Raw genomic sequence first — 11,480 nt, 5'->3', positions numbered from 1 at the left:
GTCCTCCGATGACTTGTCTGGCTGTACTTTAAAATGGCTTGCGTCAGTTCCGCTGTAAATGCTGTTCCTCTGTCTGTGATGAGTACTTCGGGTGCGCCGTGTCGGAGGAGAATTTGTTCGACAAAAAATTTTGCAACTTCTGTTGCGGTACCACTAGGCAACGCTTTTGCTTCGGCGTAGCGGGTCATGTAGTCGGTGGCCACGATGATCCACTTGTTACCTGATGATGAAGTAGGAAAGGGGCCGAGTAGGTCCATCCCGATTTGCTGAAAGGGCTTAGTTGGCGGTGGTATGGGGTTCAGGAGTCCGGCTGGTCTAGTCGGAGGCGTTTTGCGTCGTTGACACTCACGGCACGTTTTCACGTAATGCGAAACGTCGGTAGCTAGCCGCGGCCAATAGTACTTCTCCTGGATGCGGTGCAACGTGCGAGCAATCCCGAGATGCCCTGCAGTCGGCTCATCATGACATGCCTGCATAATTTCTTGCCTGAGATTTTTGGGCACGACAAGAAGATGCACTGTCCTGTTGGGCGCGAAGTTCTTCTTCAGAAGAACATTATTGTGAAGGATGAAGGACGACAGTTGGCGCTTGAACCCTCGGGGAGGCGATGCGGTCTTGCCTTGCAGATAATCAACCAGGCTTTGCAACTCAGGATCCGAGCGCTGCTGCTGCGCGAAACTGCTCGCGCTTACCGGTCCTAAGAAAGCGTCGTCGTCTTCCTCTTCCGGTGCTGCGTCGACGGGGGCTCGCGACAAGCAGTCTGCGTCGGAATGCTTGCGGCCAGATTTGTAGACTACAGTTATGTCGAATTCTTGAAGGCGCAGGCTCCAACGAGCAAGGCGCCCGGAGGGATCTTTCAAATTGGCTAGCCAGCACAGAGCATGGTGATCGCTCACAACCTTGAATGGTCGTCCGTACAGGTAGGGGCGAAATTTCGACGTGGCCCAAATAATGGCGAGACATTCTTTCTCGGTGGTCGAGTAGTTGGCCTCGGCTTTCGACAGTGAACGGCTAGCGTACGCGATAACCTTCTCCTGTCTGCCATTTTTCTGAACGAGGACCGCTCCTAAGCCCACACTGCTTGCATCGGTATGAACTTCGGTTTCGGCGTTTTCATCAAAGTGCCCGAGCACAGGAGGGGACTGTAAGCGGCGCTTCAGTTCGTTGAAAGCTTCCTCTTGCGGCCTTTCCCATTTAAAAGGCACGTCAGCCTTGGTAAGTTGGGTCAAAGGTTCAGCGATGCGCGAAAAGTTCTTGACGAATCGCCGGTAATAAGCGCATAATCCTAGGAATCTGCGTATAGCCTTCTTGTCATTAGGCTGTGGAAACTCTGCGATCGCAGCCGTCTTCTTGGGATCTGGGCGAACTCCATCCTTGCTTACGACGTGACCAAGGAACAGCAGCTCCTCGTAAGCGAAGTGGCACTTCTCTCGTTTCAGTGTCAGGCCTGAAGACTTGATCGTTTCCAGCACAATCCGAAGCCTTCTGAGGTGGTCTTCAAAGCTTGAGGAGAAGACAACAACGTCATCTAAGTAGACTAGGCAAATCTGCCATTTCAAGCCTGCGAGCACCGTATCCATTACTCGCTGGAACGTCGCTGGGGCAGAGCAGAGGCCGAATGGCATCACCTTGAACTCGAAGAGTCCGTCTGGCGTGATGAACGCAGTCTTCTCGCGATCTCTTTCGTCGACTTCAATTTGCCAGTAGCCGCTCTTCAGGTCCATCGATGAGAAGTACTTAGCGTTGCACAGCCGGTCCAGTGTATCGTCGATGCGGGGGAGGGGGTAGACATCCTTCTTCGTAATGTTGTTCAGGCGGCGGTAATCGACGCAAAAGCGAAGGGTGCCGTCTTTCTTTTTCACTAGGACGACCGGTGCTGCCCAGGGGCTCCTCGATGGCTGTATGACGTCGTCACGAAGCATTTCCTCAACTTGCTTGCGGATAGCTTGGCGTTCTAGCGGCGATACGCGGTAGGGGCTCTGTCGCAGTGGTCGCGCGTGTTCGTCTGTGACAATGCGGTGCTTGGCAAGCCGGGTTCGTCGCACATTCGATGCTGATGAGAAGCAATCGGTGTACCTTTGAAGAAGACTGCGTATTTGGTCTTGTCTGCTCCGGGGTAATGCCGGGTTGATGTCGAACGTGGGTTGATGGCCTTGGTCACATAGTTCTGCGGGTTGGTCGGGTAGGGCAAATACGTCTCTGATGTCTGCCAGCTCGTCGAGGAAAGCGATCGTCGTACCTTTGTTTAGATGCCGGTATTCTTCGGTGAAGTTGGTTAGCAACACCTGGGCTCGGCCATTTCGGATTTCGGCGACTCCCCTCGCGACGCCCATTCCTCGATCCAGGAGTAACTGTGTGTTCCCCTCGATAACGCCTTCGGCATTTTCGATGTCTCCAGTACCTATGCCGACGAGAACACTTGATCGGGGCGGCACGCTCAATGCTTCGTCGAGGACGTTTAAGGCAACGTGATGAGTCGCGCTCGTCGCAACAGGTATGGCTTTTTCCGTGGAAAGCTTGATCGACTTAGATCGAAGGTTGATGATCGCCCGATGTTCGTTCAGGAAGTCCATTCCCAAAACCACGTCTCTCGAGCATTGCTGTAGGATCAGGAAGGTTGTCGCATAGGTTCTCCCATTTACAGTAACTCTCGCGGTGCAGCGTCCTGACGGCGTAATCAGGTTGCCACCTGCGGTGCGGATCAGCGGGCCTTCCCAGGTTGTTGTCACCTTCCTGAGTCGGACAGCGAGTGGGCCACTCATGACAGAGTAGTCAGCTCCCGTGTCCACCAAGGCAGTAACCGCGTGGCCGTCGACCGTAACTTCAAGGTCACTTGTTCGCGTTCTGGTATTGTGCGTTGTCTTCGGTGTCCGATCTCGGCTTCGTCGAGTAGTGAGGCTGCGGTGGGCGTACTGCGACGTTACTTCACTGGGCAGCGGTAAAAGCTTCAAGTCTGGCCGCGTCGTCGTCGGTGTTGTCGTCGTCGGTGTTGTCGTCGTCGGTGTTGTCGTCGTAGTTGAGGCATGGTCTTGACTACTCGTCGATGGAGGATCTTTGTCATTGCGCTTAGAAGCAACCTCACCTCCAGAGGCTGCTTTATTTAGTTTAACCTTCGTGGGCTGGGGGAGCGTCCACGCACGGCGTAACCTCGGCTAGGAGAAACAAAGCGCGGGGACGATGGCGACGGGGAACGTGATAGGCGGCTCGGCGATGAGTATTCTTCCCGACGTAAAAACTCCTCGATTTCGGCTGGTCGCTGGCCGGGTCAGGGTCGTGGAGCGTCGTAAGAGAACCCTCGGATGCCCAATCTTCTGTATGGGCAGTGCCGGAGGACGTGACCGGCTTCACCACAGTGGAAGCATAGTGGGCGGCGCTGGTCGGGAGTTCTCCACTCGTCGCATTTCCTCGGCTGCGCGCGTCGCTCGTAGGACGGGCGGGTTGGGGCGAGTGGGCGGCGGTCCAACGCAGCTGGCTGAGGGCGATAGGGGCTTGGGTCCCGTCGTCGAGGTGCAGGACGGCGCACAGCTGCGGCGTAAGTCATGGCTGGGGGCTGCAGAGGCTGCGTGGGTGTCGGCGTCACACCCAAGGCCTGTTGAACTTCGTCCCGGATTACGTCAGTAAGTGGTGAAACCTGCGGCTGCGTTCCATTTGGCAGCAATCGTCGGAGCTCTTCTCGTACTACTTGGCGTATAACCTCCCGCAGGTTATCGTTGTTAGCGGCGTCCAGGCAGTTTGCTGAAAAAACGCGCTGCTGGCGCTCATATTGGCGGGCTCGGGCGTCAAGTGTTTTTTCCATCGTGGAGGCCTCTTCTGTGAATTCCGCCACGGTTTTCGGTGGGTTCCGTACGAGGCCGGCAAAGAGTTGTTCTTTAACTCCTCGCATAAGCAGCTTGACCTTTTCTTCTTCCTTCATGTTCGAGTCGGCACGCCGGAAGAGACGCTTAATCTCCTCAGTGTACACTGCAACGGTCTCGTTTGGGTGCTGTATGCGAGACTGTAGCAGCTGCTGGGCTCTCTCCTTTCTCACGACGTTTGTGAAAGTCTTGAGAAGCTGCTCTTTGAAGGTTGCCCAATTCGCGAGGCTGGCTTCCTCATTCTCAAACCAGACTCTTGCTGGTCCCTCCAGGGCAAAGAAGACGTACCTAAATTTCATGGCATCGTCCCAGTTGTTAAAGACAGCCACTCGGTCGAACTGCTCCAGCCATTCTTCGGGGTCGGCGCCAGGCGAAGCGTCGAAGGTTGGTGGCACCCGGGGCTGCTGCAGAATGATTGGAGTCGTCGTCTGGGGCAAGCTCATGGTGGACGTTGCTGCTGGCTTTCGCTTCCGGGTAGGGTCCGGCAGATTCACGAACTCTGGTGCGTCCCCTTGCAGGCGTCGGCTAGCGCGGTGGACTGGACTCAGGTCCTGCGGTTGATGACTCAGAGGGCTGGCGTCACGGCTTGTAGGGGGTGTCCGGAACATGAAAGGCTACCCCGCACCTCCACCAGATGTCACGTGGTAGTGACGGCAGTCCAGCAGTGTCTTGGAAACTAAGCTCTTTATTTGGGCTGACTTGCGCCCACAAAAGAACTGAATCTCTCGGCGGCGGCGTAAGCAACAAACGTGCTCGTCGGTCGTCGAACTACGAATGTCCGCCGATCGCGGCATCGCTCAATTTAAAGGCGGCAAGGAAACTTCCAGATAACAGGACAAGATCATCTACAGTAATCTAGAAAAACCTAGATGCAGCCCTTCATGGCTGCGATCAATCGAGATTAGTCTGGTCGCTTCTCGCGCCACGAACAAAAGTGATAACAACCCTTTCCTGCAGCCTTCAGCGTGAACGAACAAACACTACAATGACACGTGGCAATATATATATATATATATATATATATATATATAGCAAACAAGGGAAGGGGAACGAGGGGCTCGTTATAAGTATGAACGAAGCCAACAACCACATGCCGCCGTTGGGAACCGAACCCACGACTTCTGAATTACGCGCCCGGTGCTCTACCAACTGAGCTACGGCGGCGGCTGTGAAATCTTCTGCTTTCGGGGGTTTTATGTTTACTTGTGACCTAACCATGAGAGTGTTCATCAGCGCCACCCACGTTCATAAGCGGCGGACGTAGTACGTCCTGAGATGCTTAATTTCTTAGCGAGGGCCTCGTTTCTGGCAGCCTTGACGCCATAGGAAGCATAAGAGGGTTCTCACACAGCTTCCACCCTGACGTTCCACGTCGCACCAGCGGAAACTCAAGACGTACGATGTCCGCCGCTTATGGACATGAATGGCGATGATGAACTCTCTCATGGTTAGGTCACTTGTAAACATAAATACCCACTAAAGCAGAAGCTTTTATAGCCGCCGCCGTAGCTCAGTTGGTAGAGCACCGGACGCGTAATTCGGAGGTCGTGGGTTCGGATCCCACCGGCGGCATGTGGTTGTTTTTTCTTCTGCTTTTCTAATTAATTAGCTTTAAGCGATAACATATTCAGTAATATTCTAAACTGATCAACACCAGAAAATAAATAAGTTAAAATTCCCTGTGTTCCTTGGTTTCTGTGGCTGTTGGCTTCTCTCATATATACATATATATATATATATATATATATATATAGTAAAGCAGACGACAAGAGGAGAATTAGGGGCTCGTTATACATATCAGAGAAGCCAACAACCACAGAAACCAAGGGATACAGGAGATTTTTTTTAATAATTTATTTATTTCGTGGTGTTGATCAATACCACAAAATAAATAAATTATTTTAAGAAAATCCCCTGTGTCCCTTGGTTTCTGTGGTTGTTGGCTTCTCATATATATATATATATATATATGGTCCCGGCTAGACAGTCGGGAGAGCAAGGACACGTTTTACTGTAAAGCGCCAGGCAGCAGCGAACTCCCGAGCTAGGGACCCTAGAATTGCAAGTATTTCTAGGGACCCTACCCGAGCGGAACACGAAGAAACGACGACGAAGAAGCACTGCCCGCCATCATGGCTAAGCTAAGGCTAACCAGAATAGCGGTTAAGGCAGTTCGGCCGGGAGACGGCGCCACGAGAGTGCCCAGGAATGTGGCCATGTATATCTTTTCTGTGCATAACCATGTAGAATAAATACCATGTGAGAAAAAAAGGCTAGTTGAGAAGTAGTGCTCCCGGCATGTAATGCAGTGTTCGGCGGTTAGACTGCTCGCTTCGGCGCCGTTTATTTTCTCCCCAGCGTTTCGTAACAAAGGAGTGTATCTACTGCTGCAGAGGAAGTGCGCTTTGGAGGAGCGCGGCGATTTTGGAAAAAGGAGTGGAATATGGGAGAAGCGTATACTCCATCTAAAGGAGTTCCCCGCACTCCTTCAGTGTAGGAGATAAAACAATACAATAAAGAATTTACATTACCTCAAAGCAGGGGCATGTCGAGCTTAAACGGGAAGCCTGTTCATTCCACGTCATTTTTCGGGTCATCTGCATTGGCACCTTCGGGCAGAATCGTTTCGGCGCCTGGTGATGTATACCCGCCGCAGTGGCTCAGCGGTTAAGGCGCTCGTCTACCGAGCCGGAGTACCCGGGTTCGAACCTGACCTCGGCGGTGGCGTTTCGATGGAGGCGAAACGTAAGAGGCGCCCGTGTGCTGTGTGATGTCAGTGCACGTTAAAGATCCCCAGGTGGTCGAAATTATTCCCGAGACCTCCACTACGGCACCTCTTTCTTCTTTCACTCCCACCTTCCTTCCTTCTCTTACGGCGCAGTTCGGGTGTCCACCAAGATATGTGAGACAGTTATTGCGTCATTGCCTTTCCTAAGACACCAATTTTCATTTCCATTTTGGTCACGTGCTTCCTTCAGATCGAGAATTGAAATTCACTCCTTTTTGTTTAGCTAGCCTTAAGACAACAACTTAATGTGGGGACCAGTTAGACGTTGTCTTTAAACTGAACATCTATGGCAAAGCCAACTGAGCCAACTAATGTATTGCATAGAGTCACGGGGTAGCACGTATCCTACATACCTCGAACCTGCAATCAGATTACAGAAGAGAGCGGTAAAAATTATTACTTCTTCAAAATTATCTGACTCTAGCAAACCGCTCCTTAAGTCAACCCGTATTCTACCTTTTCATTCAATATTCACTCTAAAGGTAGCGCAGACAATTCACCAAATCTTTCAAATTAATGATCCACTTCCGCATAGCATATTTATAAGACCTAAAAGGGAAACTAGGGCGGCTAGTGCCAAACATATCATCTTACCAGCGTGTCACAATAGTTACGGGCAAAGACTAATAGAGTTCAGTGGAGTTTTGATTTGGAATGTTATACCTGATGATATTAAACTGAAAAGAAGCTTTTTGCAATCTTTGAAAGCGTTCCTGATGAATATGTGAAGTTGTGGTGTATTGTTTTTCTTTCTGTGAGGATGTGTGTACTGTGTACGCTTACTTTTGTTTATCTCTAAAATGTTGAGAATGTGACTTACTTTATGAACGCAATGGGTCGTCTGCGCGTGCCGCATTTAAAATGTACAATATTGTGATGGACCCGAAACTAGCCTCTGGCTATAGATCCTAGAGCATTGTGCGTATTGTACCCTTGAAAATGGATTTTCGTTGGAAATAAAAAATAAAGCACAGCAGAGGGAGGGGGGGTGGAGTGCGACTCGCGAGGCACATCGATCAGCGGGGTCGCAAAATAGTGTGCAGGCCTCTACCACACGAACAAACGGAGCCTGACTTTCTGAACCGTCCGTAACTCTCCCCGCGTCAACCGCGGAGCGTGCGCTAACGCGGTCCCTGCCCCGTCTGTCCTTCCTGTTTTGCTAATAGCACTAGCTTAATATCAATGGCGAGTAGGAACGGGTATGATCTCAACCTTTATCTATCGCGCTGGGAGAACATGACAACTGGAGCACCTCTCCTAACCCTTCCACGTTTCGTGTCTTACGGTTCCGAAAAGCTACAAAGCAGGCAACGTTGTACTAGAGCCCGGCCAATGTTTAGATCATAGAGTTTCTTACTATTACCTAGAGGGAAGGCTGGCGGAGCTGCACTTCAGCCACCATGGGCACTCAAAGCATCGTGGGCCGGTGAGCTACTTGGTGCGGGACAGTCGCATTTCTTCGGGAACTCTGAGTGGCACTACTGAGATGTTTCATTCAGAAAACGCTGTTCGTGTGTGCGCAGACGACTTTCGCGCGAACGCAGTGTGCAAAAGGCATAGCAGTGAAAACTCAGACACACGACGCCAATAAAAGGTTTCACTTTTCCGAAATTCCATTAAAAAACCTCTTAAAGTATCTAAGCAGCAACATTTTTTAAATATATATTTACTTTTAAAAATGCGCCTGTTAATTACGAAGTATTAGTTTCTGTAGTGTTCATTACTTGACCAATAGGAATGCTAGCCATCTCTTATTTTGGGCAAGCTTTGCATTTACATGCTTTTCTGCTCGCTTGTTGCAATTTACAGACAAGATATTCAATGTTAGAACGTTCGTAGTTATGGAACAGCTTTATTTTTCTATTATTTTTTGCCCAAAAGTTGTAGTTCTGCAGTCGGTAGCTCACCGCCCCATGATGCTTTGAGCGCCCATGGTGGCTGAAGTGGTCTCGAGGATCCTCCATGCTAACTACCATAGACGGGTTACCAGCTTTCCCTCTAGGTAATAGTAAGAAAATCTATGGTTTAGATCGTTCGCTGTATGAGGGAATCACCATCATTCGCAGCGTGAATGTGCATGGACCGAGCATGACGCTAAAATATCAGCATAATGCCGTAGCTATGGCCAAAGTTAGCTTTCAAGTGGCGAAAAAAGAGACTTCAGAGCACTTTGAACGAAATACAAATCTCGGAAGCTGCAGACGTGCGCTGTTCTGTGAATTACAGGTAACTGAATCTATAAGGGAGTACGAAGCACGCATTCTCGTCTTGTATTACGCGAGTTGTTATTGCGGCAGAAATACAGCTGAAAAAGCTCAGGTCATAAGTCGGTGCGGCGTACACGAATGCGACAAATTTTTTGTCTTTTCGGGTCTCTAAATTACAAATACTGTCAAGCGGAAACGCACCATGAGGGCGCATGAAGAATCCAGGCCACAGTGTCCCGAAATTAGGTGAATTTTTTCTTGCTCCAATGCAGATTATGCAAAAGAAAGGACCCGCAATGCAGATACACCAGCCTTTGTAGTTTCGCACGGTCCCTTGGAGCCAACTGGCGGGGCCGGAGGAAATTTTATTTTTTCTTTCTTTTTATCAGCCCACTTTAAAGTGGGCTGATAAGATATTCAATGTTAGAACATTCGTAGTTATCGAACAGCTTTATTTTTCTATTATTTTTTGCCCAAAAGTTGTAGTTCTGCAGTCGGTAGCTTAGCGCCCCATGATGCTTTTGAGCGCCCATGGTGGCTGAAGTGGTCTCGGGGATCCTCCATGCTAACTACCATAGACGAGTTACCAGAGACACGGACGCCACCCGTCAGTATCCAGATAGCGGTAGGGGTAGATAGCGGTAGATAGCGACAAGTCCCCTTGTCGAAACGTTGGCTCAAGCAACCTGAGATTTTCCCCTCCCTTGTTCATTTTGTGATCGCCAAGGACCATCTACCACACCCTCTCTCTACCATGGACTCCACTCTAAAGTATGTCTATTGGAGATGGCCGACGCACGCTCACCCACACAAACACACAGTGAATGTAAATTTATGTTCAGCTGCAACACCTGCATGTATTGTGCATTGTTTTACTATGTTTGTTTACACACCTCTAGCATGACTGTCTTTTCCATGCTAAACAGAGGTCGAAATCTCGTCAAACTACTTTGTTAGTAGCTTTTTGTTCCTCCTCTGGCATTTTCTTTCTTCTGTCTTGTTGTCAGAAAAAAAATGCTCAATAAAGATGAATGAATGAATGAATGAATGAATGAATGAATGAATGAATGAATGAATGAATGAATGAATGAATGAATGAATGAATGAATGAATGAATGAAGCGCTCTCAGGTAATCCATCAAGGAGAGACACTCTTCAGAGAAACGGGACTCAGCCATTTCAGTACCCTATGGAGTTCACCCAACAAGCCATGCGAGACCATGGGATAAAGAGATTCCAAGCGGCGTTGCCGCATCGCATTCGCGCGAGCTTTGCTCGTACCCCTGCGTGGATGAGTAAGACGGGCCTGGCATCGTCTTAGCGGTTTGCACATGTGGTGTGTGCAAACATATAGAGCATTTCTTACGTGCCTTCGAGTGCACAACGCGGAAAGTTACGTATTGTTCGCTTCCCTCAAATTCCCTTCAGGACATTGTCTACCCGCGCAGTATTTAGTCTTATAGAAAGGAGGCTTCACGCCTCCGTTTAAAGTTTCTCCAGTGCTCGGATCTGGACACCAGATGGTGGCAGCAGGAGTTGACTATTGACTGTTATGGATAATTGTGTGTATAACGACGTAGATCAGTCAGGTCTGAGGTATGTGCCTGATTTCAGGACCTTATTTAACATTTAAGTGTCGCTTCGCTGGAGCATTGCCGGCAGAATCCTCAAGGCTAGTCCCACATGTAGCTTGCAACAACCTCAACACACTCCGAAGACGGCATATTTATGAGTTTCCTACTTTTAGCATATTTTTCCTACTACCGCTACCACCAAACGACCGGTTCTCTCATGTAGCTTACATGTTTCACGTTTTTTTGTTGGCCTGGTCAATCAAGCGAAACGGTGCAACTTTTCCTGCGCGCTATTCTGTGTCTCAGTTAAGTTATATTTAATAATAGTTATAATAATAATAGCGTCTATCTACACTCAATGTGTTCATAGGATGAGGGAGCACCGAAGAAAAAGAAAAGCTGTCGTGATGACAGCTTCACAAAGCCTCGGGCCCCCCAAACAATGGCAGCCGATAGCCTTCAATTTCGCTCAAAAACGTGTTTGTTTCACGCAGTTAACGGAGTATCTTTATTATTCTCGCGCGTTTATGTTTCCTCCTTAAATCTCTCCGCTCGCCTCGAACAAAGCAAGCATTTATTGCCCAGCGATTTCTCCATGTTTGAACAGCCGGTGCAAGGGCTGCACGTATCACACGCACACTTCCCCTTCGTTCACTCGCGTCGCTTCGCTGTGGAGCAGCGCCGGCTCGCACATCAATTCGCGCACATTCTCAAAATCTCCGACGTCATCGATTTGAAGGTTGAAGGTTTATTAAAACGAAATACAAATGTGTTGTAAGTTTCATAAAAAAGTTAGTACAGTAAGAGGTCCCAAAGTGAAAACTGTCTGGGGGACCTCCCAACAGGAATACATAAGAAAAGTGCACAAGTTTGGCAGGGGAGCTGGAACAAAAGTATACAATCAAGTTAAAAACTATTACCTTAATGTGCGGCAATGAATAAGTTATACAATAGTTAGCGGGCATAATTGAACAAAAAGGGCATAAAACACCAAAGCATAAGAGCAAGAGCAAGGAAAGAACACAAAAAGACATCAGATAACAATGGGCATTGAATA

The 11,480-nt window shown here is 49.2% G+C and overlaps 1 non-coding gene across 1 annotated transcript; it reads left to right on the top strand.

Annotated features, from left to right (window-relative positions):
• Positions 1 to 5,353: 5,353 nt before the first annotated feature.
• TRNAT-CGU (transfer RNA threonine (anticodon CGU)) lies at positions 5,354 to 5,426 on the top strand. The gene has a single exon. It is a non-coding gene; the product is annotated as a tRNA-Thr (tRNA).
• Positions 5,427 to 11,480: the final 6,054 nt, after the last annotated feature.

Source organism: Amblyomma mixtum, chromosome 6, assembly GCF_055824585.1.
Source record: "Amblyomma mixtum isolate Tamu chromosome 6, ASM5582458v1, whole genome shotgun sequence".
NCBI classification, from domain to species: domain Eukaryota; kingdom Metazoa; phylum Arthropoda; class Arachnida; order Ixodida; family Ixodidae; genus Amblyomma; species Amblyomma mixtum.
Note: the sequence above shows the minus strand (reverse complement) of the source record. Positions and strands in the feature narration are given on the sequence as shown.